Source organism: Tursiops truncatus, chromosome 2 (assembly GCF_011762595.2).
Source record: "Tursiops truncatus isolate mTurTru1 chromosome 2, mTurTru1.mat.Y, whole genome shotgun sequence".
Taxonomy (NCBI): domain Eukaryota; kingdom Metazoa; phylum Chordata; class Mammalia; order Artiodactyla; family Delphinidae; genus Tursiops; species Tursiops truncatus.
Window position 1 is genome coordinate 75,045,728 of NC_047035.1, and position 25,053 is coordinate 75,070,780.

The 25,053-nt window shown below is 40.1% G+C and overlaps 1 long non-coding RNA gene across 3 annotated transcripts in view; it reads left to right on the plus strand.

Annotated features, from left to right (window-relative positions):
* The window catches only part of LOC109552290 (uncharacterized), a 212,691-nt gene that overhangs the window by 100,106 nt on the left and 87,532 nt on the right, over positions 1 to 25,053 (plus strand). For all 3 annotated transcript variants that reach the window (XR_012329416.1, XR_012329419.1, XR_012329417.1), the window contains exon 6: positions 10,744 to 10,818. This is a non-coding gene — a long non-coding RNA (uncharacterized lncRNA). The remainder of the gene's footprint in view (positions 1 to 10,743; positions 10,819 to 25,053) is intronic.

Sequence of the window (25,053 nt, forward strand, 5' to 3'; positions counted from 1 at the left end):
GAGAGATTGTTGGTCGACTTTATTACAAATCTGTCCACCTTCCAGACTCTAAAAGTAAATCATGAAGACCTTGCACGCTGCACACTTCTTGCCAAAAGCCATGGTGAATCCTGGGGACAGACAGAGTCCTGCACCTCATGCTGACGTTTCCTCCAATATCTTCAAGAATCCCCAGAGGTTGGGATGGAGAAGGCACAGAGCAGAAGGGACATTCCATGGGTCTTTTCAGCAGCCCTGCCACCTATTTCCATACAAAGTCCAAGTGGGAGCTTGCTCTAGACCATGTCCCACTTCTTTGACCATGTCCCACTTCTTCGACTCAGGACCCACAGACCTTGTTTGACATTTGCTCCATTACCCATGATAGCATCAGAGTGTGTTTTCAGCCCTTATTCATCAGCTTGGGGCCTGGGGATGTGTGCAAAGCTACGAAACGCTCCCCAGGATGGAAGACACAATGCAACATGAACCAGCTTGTCATTACAACTCACGAGAGCAGCAAATGAAGAGGAGACAGGGTGTGACAGCTGCAGGGTTTAGGTCGGGGCTACAGGTGTCTGTGCATCACTGTGGGCTCCAACGCAGGAGGGAGGAAGGCCACTGTGCCTCTATGCTGGGGACTGAAACACAGAGTGATGTGGCTTTTGTCATCAAAGCCAGCAGCCCATGTCCTTATCTTTAAGCCTTGGCATGTGTTCTTTAATTTCATTAATTGAGTCATTCTTCTATATGTACTCAGCTCTAGAATATACAATGAAGTAGACACAAAGAGCATCATACGACACAGTCTCAACCCTTGAGGATCTTGTTGTCTAGAGAAGGAAGTAAGGACAAAGTACGATGGTCAAGGCAACATGGATTAATTCTCCAAATGAGAAAAACAGCTAACATAGGAAGCAGGGATTCTGAGAAGAGAGGATCCCTAGAGGTCACAGCAGCTGGGGAGCGTATTATGGAAATAAATGATTCAAGCTGTCCAAGGAATTGCTGTTGATGGTGAAATGCCCTCTGAGATGTGTGGCCTCCCAGGTCCCCATGGTCTCTGCTCTGGCTGTGGGCCGTGCTCCCTGGGTTAGGAGACAAAGGGGTGTCTTCCAGGACCTGTTTATTGATCTGTAATAGATTTCTTCCCCTTCTCAATATTACTATTCATTCATTGATTAATGTGTCATTCATATTTACTCATTTAAGAAATGTACTGCTCTAGCACTGGGGTTCGAGAGATAAATCCACAAAAATGTCTAAGTTTTCACACTAGCCTGACACTGAACTAGAGCTTCATAGAACAGAGACAAACTAACATCACTGTCAGCTTTTGCCTTCATCTTCAGTCTTTTCACTTGTTAAGTACCTGTTGATTCTTTATTGCTTTACCTGTCCATATGGTCCTCACACCTTGCCCTCAAGAACACTTCAGACAGATGCAGCCCCAAATGGCCAGCTGTGTCTTCTGGGGGTGACTGGGCCAGCTACCAGGGCTTCTGGTTGGCAGGGATGGTCAGAGAGGACCCTTTATTGGCCACGTGGAAATAGAAAGTCTAAAAACAAAGAAAAGACCCTTTGATTTAGTCTTGATTAAAAATAAAATAGACTTTAGTTTGCAATGGTGTTTGATATGCCTTGTGAGGAAGAAATCCTATTATGTCAAATTTTCAAAAGCCTGTGCTGTTAAGATAAAGATATTTACATTCCATGACCGCAGAGCTCAGTGAAAAGGGGCTGTCAAGAGACCAGACAGCTGCGGGGAAGGTTTTGTGTGATTTAAATGTACACAGCTTTGGCATCTTCTTAAGTTTACTGGCAAGGAACAAGCCAGCTCCGCTATCAACTCCCCAGGAATATAACTGTTAACGGCAAAGCATTTTATCACAAAGAGCTCAAAAAAGTATTATATTGCTCATTTAATCCTCAGAATATTGGTGTAGGAGACAGAATTTGTTGAGTTGTAAGTAAAGGTGCAAAGCTTTGATTACTTTAACTCATCACTTTTTCTTTCCCTCGGTCTTGTCTCTTCGCTTTTCTCTTAGCAAATCACACGAAATAAAAGACTATGGGAGAATTGGGCGATTGGGACTGACATGTATACACTGATATGTATAAAATTGATGACTAATAAGAACCTGCTGTATAAAAATAAAATAAAATTAAATTAAAATAAAAACTAATACTAAACTTTCTTTGGGTTATTTGTATGGAAATATGTTAATATGAATGTTTCAGACATTACATGAAATTCCTAAAAATCTTATATATTCTGGTATAATGTTATAAGTCATAATTCTAGTTATTACTTTAAAATGTATATCAGAAATAACTAAATTTCCTTGTCAATTGCATTATTATGAACTTTCATCAAATCTTTAACCGTGGTCATTTTTAAGTCTTTTGTCATTTACAGACAGTTCTGGGTGTACTCTGATGCTTTTGCAAAAATGTTCCTATAAAAGGGTTTCATCTTCAAGGAATTCATGGAAAAGACTCTGACAAGTACAGGTTTCTGGTAACTGACTATACTGCTGAACTGAATGAATAAGCATTTTCAGAACCCTAATGGAAAACTGATGAATTCATAAAAGTGCTAACAAAAGATCAAGATGAAAAAAAAAATTAATTACATGGGACTGAGTGAACTGATGAGGATGATTATAGTTTTTGTGACTTTCTGTTAGAATAAAAAAAAAAAAAAAGACTATGGGAGACACCTCCTGGGCATTGTTTCTTTGCCAGTCCTGTTGGTTGGTGGTTTATATTCTGGAGACAGAGGCTGCTAGGAAAGAGGAGGTACCAGGTAACATATGCATTTCCATGGGTACCGGGACCCGGGACCCAGCTGCTCTTGGCCGGGCCACCTTGGTGTTATCCACACCGTTTGCAAAAACAACCCTCCTAACTCAGTAAGCTCCTGGTCTTGGAACCAGCGTGGAGCTAAAATCAGAGTCTCCAGCCCTTGGTTCCCTCTTTTCATTTCTGAAAATTCACAGACAAGAAAAGTTTGCCTGAGTTTTATGGGATTGTGAGGTATTGTGTCACCTGAAGCCTGATGTGGAGTTGTGAGAACCACAACCCCTGAGCTTTCCACCTCCTCCCTTTGTCCCCATCACGTCTTCTCTGGGATTCAATAGGTTGAACCCTAAACTCGCAAACCAGAAAGTGGGGAAAGCAACTTAATGGTCATTGAGCGTCTACATGAAAGCCCACTCACTCATCTTTCACAGTCAGCGGAGGTGTGCATTATAGTCCTGTTTTATGAGTGAGGGAGCCCTCAGTGGTTAAATAACCTTCCTAAAGTTTTAGCACTAATAAGACAGAATTTGAAACTAGATCTAGGTCTTGGCAATTGCGATGACCACATACAAGAGAGGAAAGCGTAGGCCAAGCCTCCGTCCTCCTCTACCCACCTTCGTCTTTGTTGAAGGGCTGAGGAATTGTTTGGAGGTGGACGATTCCTCAGCTGTGTCCTCTGGCTCTGAAGCCTCCACTCCTAAGACCCCAGGACTCCCACCAGGTGTTGTCAGCTTCACATTGCATAGGAGCTGGGACCCAGGGCCTGGAGCTGCACCCTGGGCAGGAGGGGTGCAGGGAACAGTTAGGATTTTAGTCCTCAGAAGCCACCTGTCACCGTGAGTGTCCTGAGGCTGGAACTAGCCAGTATCACAGCAGTTCCTTAACTGAGTCTCTCTCCTAGGGACCACCAACCCCCCGAGGAGGATGGTGGGAGAACCAGATGCCCAGACCCGAGGCTACACTTGACCCTCTGACAGGCTGGACCTGAGTGAGGAAAATCCATGACAGAATGACCCCCATTTCCCTTCACTTTCCCCGAGGGGCAGGGTGGTCTTGCTTTCTCCAAGCCAGTCTCTTGTGGGCTTCTCTGAAGCCAGTACTCACTGTTGTAGGAATCCCTACAATCATAGGGGACCGTGAAAGGTTGGAAATTTCAGGCTCCAAAGGCCCCTGGAATCATCCCATAGATTTTGGGTTGTCGTGTCTCCATTGTCATTTGTTTCTAGGTATTTTTTTATTTCCTCTTTGATTTCTTCAGTGATCACTTCGTTATTAAGTAGTGTATTGTTTAGCCTCCATGTGTTTGTATTTTTTACAGATCTTTTCCTGTAATTGATATCTAGTCTCATAGTGTTGTGATCGGAAAAGATACTTGATACAATTTCAATTTTCTTAAATTTACCAAGGCTTGATTTGTGACCCAAGATATGATCTATCCTGGAGAATGTTCCATGAGCACTTGAGAAAAATGTGTATTCTGTTGTTTTTGGATGGAATGTCCTATAAATATCAATTAAGTCCATCTTGTTTAATGTATCATTCAAAGCTTGTATTTCCTTATTTATTTTCATTTTGGATGATCTGTCCATTGGTGAAAGTGGGGTGTTAAAGTCTCCTACTATGAATGTGTTACTGTCGATTTCCCCTTTTATGGCTGTTAGTATTTGCCTTGTGTATTGAGGTGCTCCTATGTTGGGTGCATAAATATTTACAATTGTTATATCTTCTTCTGGCTCGATCCCTTGATCATTATGTAGTGTCCTTCTTTGTCTCTTCTAATAGTCTTTATTTTAAGTCTATTTTGTCTGATATGAGAATTGCTACCCCAGCTTGCTTTTGGTTTCCATTTGCATGAAATATCTTTTTCCATCCCCTTACTTTCAGTCTGTATGTGTCTCTAGGTCTGAAGTGGGTCTCTTGTAGACAGCAAATATATGGGTCTTGTTTTTGTATCCATTCAGCCAATCTGTGTCTTTTGGTGGGAGCATTTAGTCCATTTACATTTAAGGTAATTATCGATATGTATGTTCCTATTCCCATTTTCTTAATTGTTTTGGGTTCGTTATTGTAGGTCTTTTCCTTCTCTTGTGTTTCTTGCCTAGAGAAGTTCCTGTAGCAGTTGTTGTAAAGCTGGTTTGGTGGTGCTGAATTCTCTCCGCTTTTGCTTGTCTGTAAAGGTTTTAATTTCTCCATCAAATCTGCATGAGATCCTTGTTGGGTAGAGTAATCTTGGTTGCAGGTTTTTCTCCTTCACCACTTTAAATATGTCCTGCCAGTCCCTTCTGGCTTGCAGAGTTTCTGCTGAAAGATCAGCTCTGAACCTTATGGGGATTCCCTTGTGTGTTATTTGTTGTTTTTCCCTTGCTGCTTTTAATACGTTTTCTTTGTATTTAATTTTTGACAGTTTGATTAATATGTGTCTTGGAGTGTTTCTCCTTGGATTTATCCTGTATGGGACTTTCTGTGCTTCCTGGACTTGATTAACTATTTCCTTTCCCATATTAGGGAAGTTTTCAAGTATAATCTCTTCAAATATTTTCTCAGTCCCTTTCTTTTTCTCTTCTTCTTCTGGAACCCCTATAATTCGAATGTTGGTGCGTTTAATGTTGTCCCAGAGGTCTCTGAGACTGTCCTCAGTTCTTTTCATTCTTTTTTCTTTATTCTGCTCTGCAGTAGTTATTGCCACTATTTTATCTTCCAGGTCACTTATCCGTTCTTCTGCCTCAGTTATTCTGCTATTGATCCCAAATAGAGTATTTTTTATTTCATTTATTGTGTTGTTCATTGTTGTTTGTTTCATCTTTAGTTCTTCTAGGTCCTTGTTAAATGTTTCTTGCATTTTGTCTATTCTATTTCCAAGATTTTGGATCATCTTTACTATCATTATTCTGAATTCTTTTTTAGGTAGACTGCCTATTTCCTCTTCATTTGTTAGGTCTGGTGGGTTTTTATCTTGCTCCTTCATCTGCTGTGTGTTTTTCTGTCTTCTCATTTTGCTTATCTTACTGTGTTTGGGGTCTCCTTTTTGCAGGCTGCAGGTTCGTAGTTCCCGTTGTTTTTGGTGTCTGTCCTCAGTGGCTAAGGTTGGTTCAGTGGGTTGTGTAGGCTTCCTGGTTGAGGGGACTAGTGCCTGTGTTCTGGTGGATGAGGCTGGATCTTGTGTTTCTGGTGGGCAGGTCCACATCTGGTGGTGTGTTTTGGGGTGACTGTGGACTTATGATTTTAGGCAGCCTCTCTGCTACTGGGTGGGGTTGTGTTCCTATCTTGCTAATTGTTTGGCATAGAATGTCCAGCACTGTAGCTTGCTGGTCGTTGAGTGAAGCTGGGTGCTGGTGTTGAGATAGAGATCTCTGGGAGATTTTCGCCTTTTGATATTATGTGGAGCTGGGAGGTCTCTTGTGGACCAGTGTCCTGAAGTTGGCTCTCCCACCTCAGAGGCACAGCACTGACTCCTGGCTGTAGCACCAAGAGCCTTTATCCACACGGCTCAGAAGAAAAGGGAGAAAAAGTAGAAAGAAAGAATTGGTAGAAGTAGAAAGAAAGAAAGAAAGAAAGAAAGAAAGAAAGAAAGAAAGAAAGAAAGAAAGAAAGAAAGGAGGGAGGGAGGGAGAGAGGGAGGAAGGAAGGAGGGAAGGAAAGAAAAAAAGAAAGAAGATAAAGTAAAATAAAATAAGATAAAATATAATAAAGTTATTAAAATAAAAAATAATTATTAAGAGAAAAAAAGAAAAAAATTAAAAAAAAACGGACGGATAGAACCCTAGGACCTATGGTGGAAGCAAAGCTATACAGGCAAAATCTCACACAGAAGCATACACATACACACTCACAAAAAGAGGAAAAGGGGAAAGAATCATAAATCTTGCTCTCAAAGTCCACCTCTTCAATTTGGGATGATTCGTTGTCTAAAGGAGGGAAGGAGGGAAAGAAAGAAAGAAAAAAAGATAAAATAAAATAAAGATATTAAAATGAAAAATAATTATTAAGAAAAAAATTAAAAACAAAACAAAAACGGACGGATAGAACCCTAGGGCAACTGGTGGAAGCAAAGCTATACAGACAAAATCTCACACAGAAGCATACACATACACACTCACAAAAAGAGGAAAAGGGGGAAAACCCATAAATGTTCCTCTCAAAGTCCACCTCCTTAATTTGGGATGATTCGTTGTCTATTCAGGTATTCCACAGATGCAGGGTATATCAAGTTGATTGTGGAGCTTTAGTCCGCTGCTTCTGAGGCTTCTGGGAGAGATTTCCCTTTCTTTTCTTTGTTCTCACAGCTCCCAGGGGCTCAGCTTTGGATTTGGCCCTGCCTCTGCGTGTAGGTCGCCGGAGGGCGTCTGTTCTTCGCTCAGACAGGATGCGGTTAAAGGAGCAGCTGATTGGGGGGCTCTGGCTCACTCAGGCGGGGCGGGAGGGAGGGGCACGGAGGGCGGGGCGAGCGTGCGGCGGCAGAGGCCGGCGTGACGTTGTACCAGCCTGAGGCGCCGTGCGTTCTTCCGGGGTAGTTGTCGCTGGGTCCCGGGACCCTGGCAATGGCGGGCTGCACAGGCTCCCCGGAAGGGGGGTGTGGAGAGTGACCTGCGCTCTTACATAGGCTTCTTGGTGGCGGCAGCAGCAGCCTTAGCGTCTCCTGCCCGTCTCTGGGGTCCGCGCTTTTAGCCGCGGCTCGCGCCCGTCTCTGGGGCTCCTTTAAGCAGCGCTCTTAATCCCCTCTCCTCGCGCACCAGGAAACAAAGAGGGAAGAAAAAGTCTCTTGCCTCTTCGGCAGGTCCAGACTTTTCCCCGACTCCCTCCCGGCTAGCCGTGGCGCACTAACCCCCTGCAGGCTGTGTTCACCCCGCCAACCCCAGTCCTCTCCCGGCGCTCTGACCGAAGCCCGAGCCTCAACTCCCAGCCCCGCCCGCCCCGGCGGGTGAGCAGACAAGCCTCTCGGCCTGGTGAGTGCCGGTCGGCCCTGATCTTCTGTGCGGGAATCTCTCCGCTTTTTCCTTCGCACCCCTGTTGCTGTGCTCTCCTCCGCGGCTCCGAAGCCTTCCCCCCTCCGCCACCTGCAGTCTCCGCCCGGGAAGGGGCTTGCCAGTGTGTGGAAACGTTTCCTCCTTCACAGCTCCCTCCCACTGGTGCAGGTCCCGTCCCTATCCTTTTGTCTCTGTTTATTCTTTAGGCCTACCCAGGTACGTGGGGAGTTTCTTGCCTTTTGGGAGGTCTGAGGTCTTCTGCCAGCGTTCAGTAGGTGTTCTGTAGGAGTTGTTCCCCGTGTAGATGTATTTCTGGTGTATCTGTGGGGAGGAAGGTGATATCCGCGTCGTACTCTTCCGCCATCTTCCCGGAAGCCTCCATACATTCTTGTTATAAAAATTAAAGCATTGCAATTAACTCCAAAATCTCCACTGACTGTCCCCCTCCCTCATGTGTAATTTCCCTCCAGAGGTTGCTATTAATAGGGAATTTGTCATTGTACATACAGTCCTCTTACTATGAATATTCAGGGTTTATATTGTACAAGTATTTTTACTAACGTAAATGGCATCATACTCTATACGTTGTTCTGCAACTTGCTGTTCCCACTCAGTAAGACATTTTGGAGCTCTTTTTCTGTTATTATGTATAGATTCACTTCATTATTTTCAACTGTATGGAATATAGACTTAACACAATTTATTATATCACTTTTTGCTATATGATTATGTTATTTACAGCTTGTTTATGACCCCAAATTGCTGCACTCCTTGTACATGTTTTCTTTTTCTTTTCTTTTTTTTTTTTTAAAGAAGATGTTGGGGGTAGGAGTTTATTAATTAATTAATTTATGTTTTCTGTGTTGAATCTTCGTTTCTGTGCGAGGGCTATCTCTAGTTGTGGCAAGGGGGGACCACTCTTCATCGCGGTGCGCGGGCCTCTCACTATCATGGCCTCTCTTGTTGTGTAGCACAGGCTCCAGACGCGCAGGCTCAGTAGTTGTGGCTCATGGGCCTAGTTGCTCCGCGGCATGTGGGATCCTCCCAGACCAGGGCTCGAACCCGTGTCCCCTGCATTGGCAGGCAGATTCTCAACCACTGCACCACCAGGGAAGCCCTGTACATGCTTTCTTTTACAATAAGGGTAATGCTAAGACTGGGACCCAGTAATTGCTGGGTCACAGAGTATGTTCATTTCCAATATTAATATTTACTAACATAGGCTTTCTTGTTATGGTAGGAAAGATACCTTAGCCTCTCCTATTCTCAGTACCAGGGTAAAATAGTACATTAATTTCCTTTTATTAATGTTATACCCTAAATAGCTAATTTTGTTATTTCTCTCCTAGCGTGAATGTTTATTCTTTTAGAAATTTAATTTTCATCATAAAATTAATATATACTTATTATATGGAAAATTTGGAAAATACAAAAGAGTAGAAGGAAAACAGTAGTCACCTTATTCCCATGAGCCGTGATACTGAGTACTTAATACTGAGATAATTTCCTACGGAATTTAAAAAGTTATAATTTAGTAACAACTAATTTTAACAATCAGCTTACATTATGCTGTTTTAACAAATAAATTAACAAAGTAATAAATTATGTCTTAAATATATCAGGAATTTAGATTATTTAAATTTCTGATTGAAGAATTTAGGAAGCAAAGAACTTATGAATTTTATATGGTAGTGACAAAAACAGTATTCCACGTTTTATTAAGTTATTGTCCCGTTTTTGAATAGTGTTCTTTTTACAGAGACAAAATTATCATTACTTTTAAGACAGTTCCAAGACCTGTATGGAAATTATAATAGTAACAGGAATTATTTCAAAACTGCTTTTTAAAAGTTATTTATACTTGTATTTATCATATTTGAAATATATGTATCTTTGGAAGTTTTATGGGTTTTCGTGTTTTTATGAGAATTAAAAATGTGTTTTCAACAGATAGTCTAAAACATGCAATTGGATCCCATAAGCTATGTGAAATTTAAGTGGTGTGATATAAAAATTAATAACCCATATATTATGAGCAAAATTTGTAGTGTAGTTCTCACCAAACATAAATTAAGATTTGTGTAATTTCAGTTGAACTAAAATAAACTTGTTTTTACTCCTGCCACGTGGTGGCGCCACTCTAGCTTATAACGGAAGTAACCAGACATTCATTGTTAGTCTGTCGTGTTTTACTTTTTGCTTTATGAAAATAGCTGGAAGAGATATTGGTTTCTTTAATGCTAGTATTTTTAACAGTCACTAAACATTTTAAAATTGTTTTATGTCTTTTTATATTAGCATTCATTGAGTTGGTATGAAAGCTCATGCTGAAAAATGTACGCCCAAATATATAAGTTTTTAGACAGATGTTAGCTGTAATTTGGTGCCATGAAGAAAGCCCAACGACTCCTTAATACACTTTATCATTAATTTAAAGAAGAGCAATTGCTCAATATTATAGATAATACTAAGCAAATAAAGAGCATCATCAAAGCAGAAGTATGTTGCAAAGTTGTAGATATATTGGTTCTATAAACGAATTCCCCATTTTTTTCTTGTGGGAAAATTAGCTTTGAATTATATGCAAGATTGTAAGAAACATATTTCTTATAAAATGCAACTGAATCATGTTGGGGCTTATCTTAATGTTGGTCTTACAAGCAAATACTGCCGCAAGACTCCAATGCCCTCTTTTGCGTTTTCAGTAATATTAGCACTAAATGAAGGGCAAGCGATGTCAGGTAATTTGAATAGGAAACAATTATGAGAAAATGGAATTATCACAAGTTGGATCCTATAAGCATGTAAAATAATGTATGACTTGTACCTTATTCTTCATTCACATGGCTATACTGTGTAGAGTTCATCTTTTGTATAAACCATTTAGCTACTGTTGCTTAGTAATAGGTATACTAGTCATTACATAATAAAGTTCCATTAAAAGTTGAAAACATTCCTTTTAATATTGTACTCTTGTGCATATTAAATTTATCAGCCCATCAAGAGAATGGATTAACAATTCAATGTGAAAGGAGAAATACCAATGATGAAAATCAGAAGAATCAAATTGGTAAGTAAAACCCAACTCCACATATATATATATATATTTATCTATTCAACTCAAAATTGATGATTTAGTTTCAGCAAAACATCATATATTAAATTAAAATCGTTAAAGTTTTATTGGTTTTGACGTTTTGTGCATGTTTAACTTGCATTGTTTTATAGTTGGTATAAAAGCAATAATAAGCACGTGGCATTTAAACACCAATTTATGTTTCTACATGTTTAAGTAGCGTTATGTTAAAGTAACATAGTTAACACTGGGGTCTGTGAAAATTATTTGTCCTTTAGAAGAGTTGTATCTGACTCCAGTTGAGGAACATGGCTGTGGTGTTGGAAACTTTGAGTTTCCTTTTGCAGATACTTTTTTCCCTCTGTTCTCTGGCTCTACCACTGTGACCAGGGTCCATGGCAGGGAATGAAGTGGAGCCCAGATCATAGAATGCAGGTGCAGGAGGCAGGTGTTGAGGGGATTGCTGTGTGACTGTTGTACAGAGGTGGGCAGCTGGGACTATGAGCTGGGGAACCATGATGTGCAAGAAGAGGAAAGCATCTTCGTTGAGCTGCGTTATGAATTTTCTACTCCATCTCTTTCTCTCTCTCTCTCACTCTCCCTCCCTTCCTCCCTCTCTCGTTTGCAAAGATCCTGTCTGAATTGCTGAAAGGCAAGCACTGTCTGTGTAAATAGTTCATAATAAAGTTCTCTGTCTTTTAGAATTTATAGGGCTCTGGGATTGTGTTCACTCTCCTTTGGTGTTTGCCCCCATCTGGGAAGACCAGGTCGGTTGGATACAGAAAATGAGCCTTTTGTTCATCATATCCTATAGTGTTTCTTTAGTTTCACTGTTTCCAAAAGGACTCCCAGAAGATCCAGGCTGACATTTGAGCCTTTGAGAGGAAAATTCTCTGTGTGCCCAGACTGCCATCTTCAGGAATCTCCCAAATCACAGCTCATCCACAGTCACAAGGTCACCAGTGAGCCCCCAGGGGCTTCTCTACATTTCTTTCTGCCCATATTGACTGTCTTCTGATAGCTGAGATAAGGACAAGCACTTTATTGAGTGCTGGACTGTGCTGGTCAACTTGGTTAAGCAGACGACTGTTGTTCTCAGAATCCTCTTCCATGTGAAACTCTGCATTAGAGATGGCCCAAAGATGAAATTGCATAAGATTTGGAAGGCGGAAGAGAAGCAGTAATAATTCCTCTTGTTACTGAGTCCAAGCTCATACTACTCCCCATGTGACAAGCCAATAAATCGAGAGATGTGTTCCCGTGGCAAGGAATAGAGAGTTTATTCAGACAGCCAGCAGTTTGGGAAGATGATGGACTAGTGTCCCAAAGAACCATCTTCCCCAAGTTAGAATTCAGGTTTCTCTTACACTTAAAGGGGTGGCGATGGTGGTGTGGTTACTTGCTGCAAGCTTCTTGGTGCCAGAGTCCTTTGTTCTTGAGCTGTCCAGGGAGGTCCAGTCACAGTGTTCCCATAAACCTCCAACAAGACAAACGTTATTCGGTGTTCTGCAACTTTTTATCTCTGTATGAATGGAAAAGTGTTATACCTTTAAAAGCCAGCACCTTGAGAATGGGTTATACTATATATTTCAGGCTATAGGCAATATTCTTGACTTGAAGCAAAAGTAATAGAATACAAAGGTTAAAGTAAAATAAGCAGATACAATATGGAGCCAGATTTGTTCTGCGCTATTACACTCTTAGACGGTCACTGTGATCAGGTACAATGATAGATACAGGGATTCCAGGCAGGTCCCACGTTGTCCTTTTTCTCCTCCGTTCTATTCCAGCTAATCTTTCTGACTTTTGGTTCTGCCAACCAACAGTGACCCCAGGCCCATCATCAGATGCCTGACTGTATATCCACCGAAGAGGTAACAGCTTTCCAAACACCTCTCAATGAGTCCCTCTTCACAATCCCATTTTGATGGCTGAAAGTGCTTAGGTTCTTAGATTTTCCTTCAAGCCCCAACTCGCCCCTCTGTGCCACTGCTTCAGGCAGGCAGGTTAATGACCCCTTTTCTGATCCCCTGACTCCCTTTTCCAGAGCTTCACTTCTCCAGCTCCTCCTGTATTTGTAAGGTCTAATTCCTATAATGAATCCTTATTCCTTTATTCTATATCATTCACAGGGGTTCTGCTAACCTGGCTGACTCTAAGTGGTACAATTATTGGTCTGAAACTGATTCAGTGGAACGGAATGTTCAAGCTAGGGAGTTGGTATTGATTCTCTGATTTTGCTAGGTGTAATGACCCCATTGCCACTGGTAAATGGGACACTAGTAGTCCCTAACATTAGGTGCCTATAGAAGAAAGTGCTGGGTTACCAGGTAGCTGTTGTCACTGAATAATTTAGTGGAAATAAAGAGTATAAGGACTGTGGGTTGCTTCTAAGTACCATAAAGAAATTAGGGAAAAAAAATAATGAACTTGGGGTAATACATTTTCAACCCAAGGTCCAGGCAAAGAACTAGAAATTTTCTGTGACTGCCCTGAAAGAGATATTTATTCCTCATAGCTGCAGGGTCTGATATTTCTGAAAACCCAACCAAAGACTAATCCCATGAGTAGGGGGATTACAATAACAAGTTAACTCAAACTCTCTTATTGTTAAAATTAGGGCATTGATTGACATAAAGTTAGGACCCTGAAAATTGAGATGGCAACATGTGGGCAGATTCTGATAAAACTGAGGCCCTAGGAGGCCCTCAGTCTCCTTTGCTTGTGGAAGCAGACTTTCTTCCCCTGTGTGAGGAGGTTAGTCTCCCTTTGCTTGGAGTACCTGTGATGACCCACCTATCCTGTGGGGAAATGCTGAGACTTCTCAAGACCCACCTCCAGCACTTTCATTGCTTCTATATCTGTAGCCAGACTTAAGATCTCATGGGCACAGGTACAAAATAATGAGATATTATACATGTCAAAAGAATTACAAGGTTTTTCTAATTTATATTCACATGGCCAGAAGTTTATACTGTAAATTTTTTCTCTTTCCTTCCCTCCAAAGACTTGCAACTCTTTGCCAAGATTATAGTACACTGGGGAAGGGAAATAACCAGACTTTTGGGAGATTTCTGGACACTGGCTGTGAAATGATACTAAATCTTGGAAACAAAATAAGCCACTCTTGTCTGTTTATCAGAGTAGGGGTTTATTGAGGCTGAATGGTTACTGGTATTTTGGTTCAGGTCCATCTCACAGTATATGCAGTTGGGCTCTGAACTCACCCTATGGTTATTTCCCAAGTTCTAGAATGCTTGATTGAAAGAGACACACTCAACACATGGTAGAATCACTATACTGGTTATCTGATGAGTGAGGACAACTGGAAGATACTAGAACTGCCTCTCAATTCCAAAATAGTAAATCCAAAATAATCCTACATTCCTGGAGAAACTGTAGAGATTAATACCTCCATAAAGGACTTAAAAGACTCAGGGTTGATGATTTCCAACACATCTCCATTCAACACGTCTAATTGGCCTGAGCAGAAGACAGATGGCTCTTGAAGAATGAGAAAGGGTTATTGTAAACTTAACCAGATGGTGAATACAAATGCAGCTGCTGTTCCAAATGTAGTTTCTTTGCTGGAGTAAATCCACAAATCCCTTGACATTTGATTTGGAATTTCCATATTGATATGGAAAATCATTTTTTTCTCTATATATACCTGTTAGCAGAGACTGCCTGAAGCAACTTTATTTAATTTATTATTATTAGTTTTTAAATTTGGAAGGGCCAGAAATATATTTTCAATGTTTCACCTCAGGGGTATATCAACTCTCCAACCCAGTCCGACTCTATTGCACAAAGAAATGATTGCTTCCCCATTCCACAAGACACCACATGGGTCCACTACCTCGATGGACCAGGGGAGCATGAGGTAACAAGTACGTTAGACACCTGGGTAAGACACATATATGCCAGAGGGTGGGAAATAAGTCCCAGGAAAATTTAGGGATTTACTTCTACAATGAACTTTCTTGGGTTTCCATGGTCTGGGACAAGTTATATTTCTTCTAAGGTTAAAGTCAAGTTGCTATATCTGGTCCTCCTACCATTAAGAAAGAGTCACAATACTTAGTCTGCCTCACTGGATTTTGGAGGTAACATATACCTTATTGGGTGTGTTGTTATAGCATAGACCTATTTATTGGGCAATCTGAAAGGCTTCCAATTTTGATAGGACCCAGAAAAAGTGAGGGCTCTGCAACAGGTCCAGGCTGCTATTCAGGCTTATCTGCCACTCTGGTCGTATGACCCAGACAATTCATTGGTTCTTAATGTGTCTCCTGAACCTTGGGCAGACCTCTTAGATGAATTACAGAACAGACTTTTAGGATCTGGGAGCAAAGCCATACCATACTCTGCAGATAAATATGCTCCTTTTGAGAAACAGCTCTTGGATTTTTACTCGGTCTTAGTAGACCCTAAATATTTGATCATGGACAACCAAGTTACCATGTGATCTGAAATGTCTAATATGAAGTGGGTGTTGCTTGACCCACAAAACTATAAAGTTGGGCATGCATGGGAGTGGTATATATAAGATCAGGCTTGAGCATTTCTTCAAGGTACATGTAAATGGCATGAGCAAGGGGCTCAGATTCCCATGGATCTTAAGTGTCTCATCTTTTTCAGCTTGCATCTATGGCCACATCAAGGTCAGAGGCATACTAGTCATGAGCATATAAGTATTAGTTGCAATCCTGGGGTGGGCAGAGAAGTAGACCAAGGTTGGAGCCAGAAAAACAGCAGCATTTAAAGCAGGAAGGAGAAGAGAGTTGACTGTATAGAAATCGTCATGGTGTCACTGACCACATTGTGTTCTTATATTTTATTTATGAGCCTAGCTTCCCAAGTAGACTGTGAACTCCTTGAAGGAAATAATTACAACTCATCTTTTATGTGTGTCTATTCCTAGCAACTGTCCCAATGCTTTGCACATAGGATACTCAATATATGTATATTCAAGTGAATGACTGAATAATTAATTAATGGAAGGACTCTATGGCTTGACCTTTCTGCTTGGTGCTTCCATCATTTAGTGTGACATTTCACAGTAGTAGTTCTTTGTATCTTTTTATTACTATTTTTTTATTATACAAGGAACACATATTTATGGAAGAAAATTTAGAAAAAAGGAAAGCTAAAATAGAAATTGCCCCTGCTATCAATAGAAATGCAATGTGAGCCACACACATAATTTAAAATGTTTTACTAGCCACGTTAAAAGAGAGTATAGGGCTTCCCTGGTGGCGCAGTGGTTGAGTCCGCCTGCTGATGCAGGGGACGTGGGTTTGTGCCCCGGTCTGGGAAGATCGCACATGCCGCGGAGCGGCTGGGCCCGTGAGCCATGGCCACTGAGCCTGCGCGTCCAGAGCCTGTGCTCCGCAACGGGAGAGGCCACAACTGTGAGAGGCCCGCGTACGTAAAAAAAAAAAAAAAAAAAAAAAAAAGAGAGTATAAATAAATAAATAAAATTAATTTAATTTAACTTTTTTAAAAAGTTTATTTTTTTGTTTTTATACAGCAGGTTCTTATTAGTTATCTATTTTATACATATTATTGTATACATGTCAATCCCAATCTCCCAGTTCATCCCACCATCACCCCTCCCCCCCCCCACTTTCCCCCTTTGGTGTCCATACGCTTGTTCTCTACATCTGTGTCTCTATTTCTGCATTGCAAACTGGTTCATCTGTACCATTTTTCTAGATTCCACATATATGTGTTAATATACGATATTTGTTTTTCTCTTTCTGGCTTACTTCACTCTGTATGACAGTGTCTAGGTCCATCCACATCTCTGCAAATGACCCAATTTCATTCCTTTTTATGGCTGAGTAATATTCCATTGTATATATGTACCACATCTTCTTTATCCATTCATCTGTCGATGGACATTTAGGTTGCTTCCATGACCTGGCTGTTGTAAATAGTGCTGCAATGAACATTGGGGTGCATTTGTCTTTTTGAATTATGGTTTTCTCTGGGTATGTGCCCAGTAGTGGGATTGCTGGGTCGTATGGTAATTCTATTTTTAGTTTTTTAAGGAACCTCCATACTGTTCTCCATAGTGGCTGTATCAATTTACATTCCCACCAACAGTGCAAGAGGGGTTCCTTTTCTCCACATACTCTCCAGCATTTATTGTTGTATGTAGATTTTCTGATGATGTCCATAAAATTACTTTTAATAGTATATTTTATTTAATCCAATAAACCCCAAATGTCATTTCAACAGGGGGTCAATGTAAAAAATATTACTGATTTTTTCATACTAAATCTTCGAAGCCTGGTATATATTTCACCCTTACAGCACATCTCAGTTTGAACTAGAAGTGTTCAGTAGCCACATGTGGGTAGTGGATAAGTATTGGACAGCCCAGTTCAAGACTTTTTAATGTATATATAGTGATGCAGCTTTACATAAAATTATAATTCTCCCTCCACAAAAATTAGGTCAAATGAAACCTGCAGTTTTATAGGTTTTTAAAATAAACTTTAAATTTTAGAATAGTTTGGATTTACAGAAAAGTTGTGTAGATACTACACAGTTTCCACATACCCCACACCTAGTTTCCCTTCTTATTAACATCTTCCAATGGTAACCATGCCACAATTAATAAACCAATACTGACATTCTTGTTAACTAAAGTCTATACTTTATTAGATTTATTTAGATTTTACCTAATGTCCTTTTTCTGTAAGGCTTGCTTGGAGCCTTACAATAAACACTGTACTTTCCTTCACCACAACCTGGTGTCAGTAGATTGGTTTTACTGTGCGTTGGGTGAGTGGACCCAAGTTTGGTGTGGTAACACTATAAATAAGAGGCACAAGGTCACTGATCTCACATAGCTTAGATCTGGTACGGTAGGTAGAGGGTCACATAAGAGGATATCCTCCAGAAAAGGCCTCCCAGAAGAATTGATATCTAAGTTAGGACCTGCTGGATGATTATGATAAATGGTGTGTGTATGTGTGTGTGTATAAGGGGGAAAAGGGGGATGGTAGGGTGCTGCTTAGAGAGGGAAGGTACCAGACTGAGGAAACAAAGGAGTGATCTGGGGGCCCCTGGACTTAACTGTGTTGTTGATCTGCCCAAGCATAGGCTCTGCCAACACCCTGGATGCCTGCTCCTTTCCAACAGGGGTCTTCCTGGAGGAGGCCCTTGGGGTATGACCTGGTTCTTTCCTCACAGGCTGACTTAGGGCCACTCTGTTTTTAACATGGGCCTCATTCCACCATCCTCCATTTAACTTCAGCACCCTGGCTCTGAGCCTGCATCCACTCTGACTTAATTCTTTACCTACATAAACTTTCCTTCTTTCAGGCCATGAAAGCTTTCAGAAGGATAACTATAGAGAACATAAGTACACCCACTGCCTTGGGGTACTATTATTGGTATCATAAATAGTGCACCTGTTTCATTTAGTAAGTCTCTTGATTGAAAACCATTTTCTTGTTGGCTGAATTATTTCCTTATCATCTCATTTGTGTTTTATTTCATCAACAAGAATGTAAGCTCAGTATGGCCAGGAACCCTTGTTCTATACGCTCATTTCTTCACTTTTTAAAAAAAGGGATAGATAACCATTAAGAGTGTTTAGAAAATGTTTCTTGAGTATGGGGATTTTTCACTGCTTTGCAAATAGAAGTGAGAATGAGGAAAACCAGGCAGTATTAAGACTATTTCACACCGTCTTTCTCCCCGCTTCATACTTAACTAATAAGCTCCCTTCTCATTTCACTAAGAAAATAGAAGCAATCAGAGTACAACTTCTTCATCTTCTCACTCCAAATCTGCAACCCTACTGCCTCTGAAGCTGTGCTCTATGCCTTTCTATTTAATGGATGAACCCTCCCTGCTTACGTTAAGGCCAACTCCTCCATTCATGTACTGGACCCCATCACCTCTGCCAACTCAAGGACTTTAAAATGTTAGGTTCTATCATCTGCATTACCAATTTCTGTCTCTTGCTGGATCATTTCAGTCAGTATGTATAAATATTCTATACTATCTTCTATGTTGTCTCATACCCCTGGTAAAATATATATCTCTTGCTTGACAGTTTCTAATTCAGCGTCACAGGGAGGTAAGGAAGTGCAGGTTTTCTTGTGTTTTTCCCACTGATTTCTCTGCTATGTGCCTCTTCTCCGTCTCCCAGGGTTTCTTAAAAATATTTATAGTATGTTTAAAGTTCTAATTTCAAAGGAATGCATATTTATTACATATAATAGGAAAACGGAGAAAATATGAAGAAGAAAATAAAGATCACCTTTTAAAAAGCAGAGAGAAGCTTTGTTAACAGCTTAGTGTTTTAGCTTCATATATGTACATTTACAAAGTTGTAACAATGTGGTATATTCAGTTTATTTATTATATGTTTTCTCTTAACAGCAAGAGTATTTCCAGATCATTAGTATGGTTTTAATGGCTGCATTTGTATAGAAATTGCCATGATTTATTTAGCCATTCTACTACTGGTGGATATTTATATTTCCCCCAGTTTTTTACATAATAAAAAGTGTTACAACAAAATACTGTACTTCTATGTAATTATTTATGCACATTTATGATTATTTCCTATGAACTAAATTAGTAGAAATAGAATTAATGGGACAAGCACATAAACTCTCTCTCTCTTTCTCTTTCTCTTACTCTCTCTCCTTACCTCCCTATGGTAGCAAAGCTCAGAATCCGAAGTACATGTTTTTTCCACCACTGGACCTTGTTTGTGTCTTCAATCAGAAGCTTTCCGGTACTCCAAAACATTCCTTAGCTCTTTACTTAGGCTTTGCCATTATAACTTTTCTTAAAAATACTATTATCTCTAAATTACAAAAACTGTTCATGCTGGTTGTCACCATCATATAATATGGAGATGGGTAAAGGAAAAAGTCAATCTCTTGTGCTTGTCGTGTCCTGGTCCTTTGGTTCCGTGGTGGGATTGGGGGAAACTTTTGTTCCTGGTGTTATTTGAAGTCAAAATTCTCTCTCTGCACATGCCTTAGCTGCATGACTTGCCTTTTGTTTTGTTGTCTCTGAAAACAACCCAGTATCTGATCAGAAAAAGGATAGGGTGAGTTTGAGCTGGTTTTATGAGTATGGTAAGAGTTACTTGTTGAAGGCATGATAAATATGAAAGACTTTTGAAAAGCATCCTTGATGTAACTATTGAAAATGAAGAAAGACATTCTGCCCCCCCTTGTGGATTTTCAAGTGCTTTTGAAATTGAGAAAACACTGAATAAATCTGAAAGTAAGTTGAATGCCGTGCTGTCAGACAGAGATATTGATATTGTTTTCATTTAGAGATATTGCATTGTGATTTAAAGTAAATTTGTTAGAATCATCTCATTTTTTAAAAAATTCATTTTAACAATGAAGAATGCCTTTGGCTATGCTCCCAGTTCAGGAGAATCTGCACAGTCCTTTTATACTGATTGAATAAATTAGACCTAAATCAGCAGTGCTACATTTTGCTGTTTACTAATCACAAGGTTGGTGAGTCAGAGCAGGCTGCATGGTAAACACAGTTCACAAGTACAATAATTGGGGTTCTCTAACAAACAACCAACAAGTGAAGTTTCTGTAACAAACATTCCTAATTAACAGTGCTTGGAACCATTAGGATAATATTTTCTATATTATAAAAAAGCTCCTTGCTCTTTTTAGTTAACAGAAGTAAGCAGAAAACTTTATATAATTATAAGATACGAAACATGAATTTAGCTTATTTTTATAGTCACTGGTATGTAACTGTGCATTCGCTGCTTCCCTTTTCTATCTATATGCAGCTAATAACAAACATTAATCGAACACTTATTATGTGTCAGGCACTGGCATCTCTATGAGGTACCTATTATTTACTATCCCAGTTTTTCAAAAAGAGGGAAGAGTGGAGAAATGAAGTATTTATTTAAGGTCACAGAGCTAAAATCTGAAGGATCTGCACGTAGGCCATCTATACCTGGAGGCTGTGCTTTAATTTGTTTCACCAAACAAAGGCTTTTTGTTAACCCAGTGTCTTTCAGTCTCAAAAGTCCTTGTGTCAATAACTTCCTAAAACTTCTGTCAAAAAAATAATGGTATTTAGTTTTTTTTTTTAACATCTTTATTGGGGTATAATTGCTTTACAATGGTGTGTTAGTTTCTGCTTTATAACAAAGTGAATCAGTTATACATATACATATGTTCCCATATCTCTTCCCTCTTGCGTCTCCCTCCTGGTATTTAGTTTTAACTTAACTTTTCATCAGGGCTGAATCATGGATGTTTGGGGCTCCTAAAAATGCATTTCCACGAAGAGCTGCTGGGGGAAAGTATATATCTGTTCACTGAGCCATTATTTCAGAACTTCAAGAATATGTGCAGGCTGGGTCTTTTTAACACTTCACAAAAACATAACTCAGTGTGATGAGATCAACAAGCAACTTACATTTTAGTAGGCGGCAATAGGGAATAACAAAAGACTCCATTTTTCTGCTAAGCCATTCTGTACTTTTGCTAGCCTTCACCTGCTGATTAATGACCTCCTGCTGGCACAGCCAATTCGATGAGAGACCCGACACAAATGGACACAGATGTATACAAACAATGTAGGGAATGGGGGCATCCATTCTCCTTTTGAAGTGATGCAGTTTGGGGGTTAGATTTATGATGTGTTTTTATTGGCAACAGTGGCTCCTATGAGGTTTCTGAGAAGGTGGAGAACGAATGTTTGCTAGGCCTTGAATGTCAATTGTTCAGAAATTGCGAAACATATGCTGGTCAATGAGTTTGCTGTCAAAACAGAAAAGATTGATAGAGAGGAGGACATTTCTTTAGAGAACAGCAGGCGATACTATGCCTTTGAGTGCCCTTAAGGGAGACCAATTTGCAAGGCTGGTGTTTACTCTTTCATTTGGTTTAGTTGTGGCATTTACATAGTAATGTTTTCAGTTTAATATGGAAATGTTATTTTAAATCCTATACATGCTGCATATAAAAGTGTCCGAATGAATTATGTGTTTACTATTTCTCCATGTTTGTTTATGTGCCTATTTGAAAATACTCTTTGCCAATCCCTGCTTTCATTCTGATATAGTGTCAGCAGGGTCCCCTAACAGGGAATATGTGTCCCTCTGGTGCCTCTAGTAACAAATTCCCATATTTCAGTGTTGCACCAAATTTCATACTAACCCAAGCTATTTCTTTTAATAAGTATCCAGGTTGGCGGTTTTCAGTTGTGGTGTTTTGGTTTCCCAGTCTTCGAAACAGCACATAACCCTTGGCTGGCCTGAGGGGGTATGTAATATATGTGAAAGTCATTTGTCATTTCTGTAGGAGCAGAAAAGACATTGAATGTGGCTGATCTGTTGACTGGAGACGTAGCAGGCAAACATTTTGTAATTGGCTCAGATGTACAAACCACAACAGCTTTATTTTCTATGACGACTTACTTTCTAACTCCAGTAACCATTTTTCCTGGTATCAGAAAACTTACTTTAAGCAAATATAGGGTTTTCTTAGTTAGATCATAATTTTTAAAGTCAATTAAGGATTTTCTCCGCCAGTTTAGGTTTCCCCCTCTCCATCCTTGGGATGATGTCTAAGTTCTAGAGGGCTTAGTGGTGTTCTGGTGTTGGTTGGGGGCACCAGGCCCATGCTGGTACCTGCTGGGATGCAGTGCTTTGGGTCTGGCCTGCAGCATTATTGTTTCTGTGTGTCCAGATGTCCGAGTCCCTCTAGGTTTCTGGTTGTTGATATACATGTTCTGTGTCCTTTTTTCATGAAATTGAAACCCTTCCAGATTCACTAAGGCTCTCTCAGTTAATTTCCGTGCTTTTGTGTGCAGATGAAAATTCATCTGTGCTAACGTCAATTTGGCAGAATGGGGTTGTCTTGGGCTCTCTGGGCCCACTGTCACTACAGCACAGCTGTCTGTGCTCTGGTGGATACTTAAAAGGATATTGTCACTCAGGCTTTCCGACAGGAATTAGGTAAGTCTCCTATTCTCAGCTTCCTACAAACCTCTTTGGGCCTCCATACTGACCCTCCCACCCCTCTGGTGAGAGGGGGTATGAAGGTAGGGCACGGAGATCCTCATCAATGTCTTAACTGTCTTGCTTTTATCTCCATCACCCCTAGGAATTCCCACAGACCTAGAAATTTGTATTAAATCTAGGGTTTGTACCAACCTATATTCTCAGAGATCTTTTTTAAGACATAGATTTTTTTTTTAAACTCAAGGGTTATAACCCAAACTCAAACCCCTTTTCTTTCATTCTATTGTTTCTAGAGAAAGTTTCCAAATTTTATTTTGAAGCTTGAAAGCAGAGAATTATTCTTTTTTCTTTTGTGTTCATTGTTTCCTACCTCCTTCAATACAAGTCAGGACTTCCTGCCTAACGTGAGAAGGATCACAGGGTGAATAAAATACCCATCACAGGGTGAAATAAAATACACATCCACTCATATAAAAATGTTACTTTGTCACAGAGACAATTGGGATTTGGAATTAAGATACCAGTTTACTAACACCTTTCTATGAGATCAGAGAAGATGTAAGTGATTACCTTCTGAGATACTGTATGAGGCGCTGGTTAAAGGCATGAACCATGGAGTCAGATGGTATGGATTCAAATCCTGGGAATGTGTAACCTAGGACAAATTATTTAACCTCCTCGTGCCTCAGTTTCTATAACTGGGCTAATAACTGGAGTTGTTATGAGAATTAAATAAGTTAGTATGTGTACAACACTCAGAACAGAAACTGTTAAACAGTAAGCACTTAACAAATGCTAGTTGTTATTGTTAGGTGTTGCCAGCCCATGTGTTGAAAACATCTAAAAGTGGTTATTATCTCACATATACATGTGTTCCAAACAATACACGTAGCATCAAAATTTAGACATTTTGTCCCCTTTCCAGTTATTTTGCCCATGTTAACTACTTTTAACTTTGTTTTTCACTCTCTTGATATAATTAATTAGTTGCTTAGGCATCACACAGATAAAACTTATTTTATCCATATGGAATTGCTCAATACAAAATGTAGCTACCAGAATTGGTCAGATTATGAGGTTAAGGGCATAGTCCTCCAGACTGCCAAGTCTACCCAAAACTTCTGACCCCATTTGAAAGGAGTTAGGAACCAACTACAGAGTTAGAGAGAAGAGTCTACACAACACTATCCTTACTTCTGACAACTTCAAGTTTAGGGGTTTCTGCAAACCACACTTAGGTTCCATAATATGGTAGAAAAACTCAAAGAACGCTTTGAAACCTATTATACTCATGGTTATTTTTATTACAGGAAAAGAATACATTAAAATCAGCCAAAGTAAGAGATGCATAGGATAGTCTGGGAGGATTCCAAACTTGAAGCTCCCATTGTGCTCAGGGATGGGTTAACTTCTCAGCGTTAGTGTGTGACAATACTCACAGAGTACTGTCAGCCCAGGAAGCCCACCTGAACTTTGGTGTCCAGAGTTTTTATTGGGGCTTCATTATGTAGACATGATTGATTAATTGCCTATGTGGTTGAACTGAGTCTCAGGGTTGATCCATATCATGTAACTCAAAGCCCCACCATAATTGATATGGTCTGTCTTTCTGGCATGGCCAAATCCCCCATCCTAAGACTACTGGGTGAGGCCAGCCTCAAGCTGAGTCATCTTGTTAACAGGAACCATCAGGTGTGATCCAAAGGGCCAACCATTTATAACAAAGACATTTATTTGTTATAATCATTTCCTATGATTCTGGAAGTTCCAAGGATTTAGAGATTCCCTCCCAGGAGCTGGGACAAAGGCCTGTCTTTGGGCAAGGCTAATTTCCTTACTACACATTAGTAGAAGTGTAAGCAAATTTCATTGTCTGTAATCCAAAATTTCTCCTTGTCTCTCAGGATCTGTCTCACTGCAATCTCTCACCTCAGCCTGGTTCAAGTTTGGAGATGATTAATTTAACATTGTTTCTGTGTCCACATTGTATACAAACATACTCTCTGCAGTTTTCCATGGTAACACCTAACTTTGTGCGAATTCTTTTTAAGGTCTTTATTTTTTGTCTCCACTCATATTGAGCTACAGCCTGACTCCCAGAGGTATTGCTTCATGTGCTTCTAATCCTCTTTGATCAGTATTTGAGTTAATGGATGTGTCACTGGGAACATTCACACTTAAGGAACAGTCCAACGCAGAGTAAGATAGATGCCTGATGGCTCAGATTCATTCAT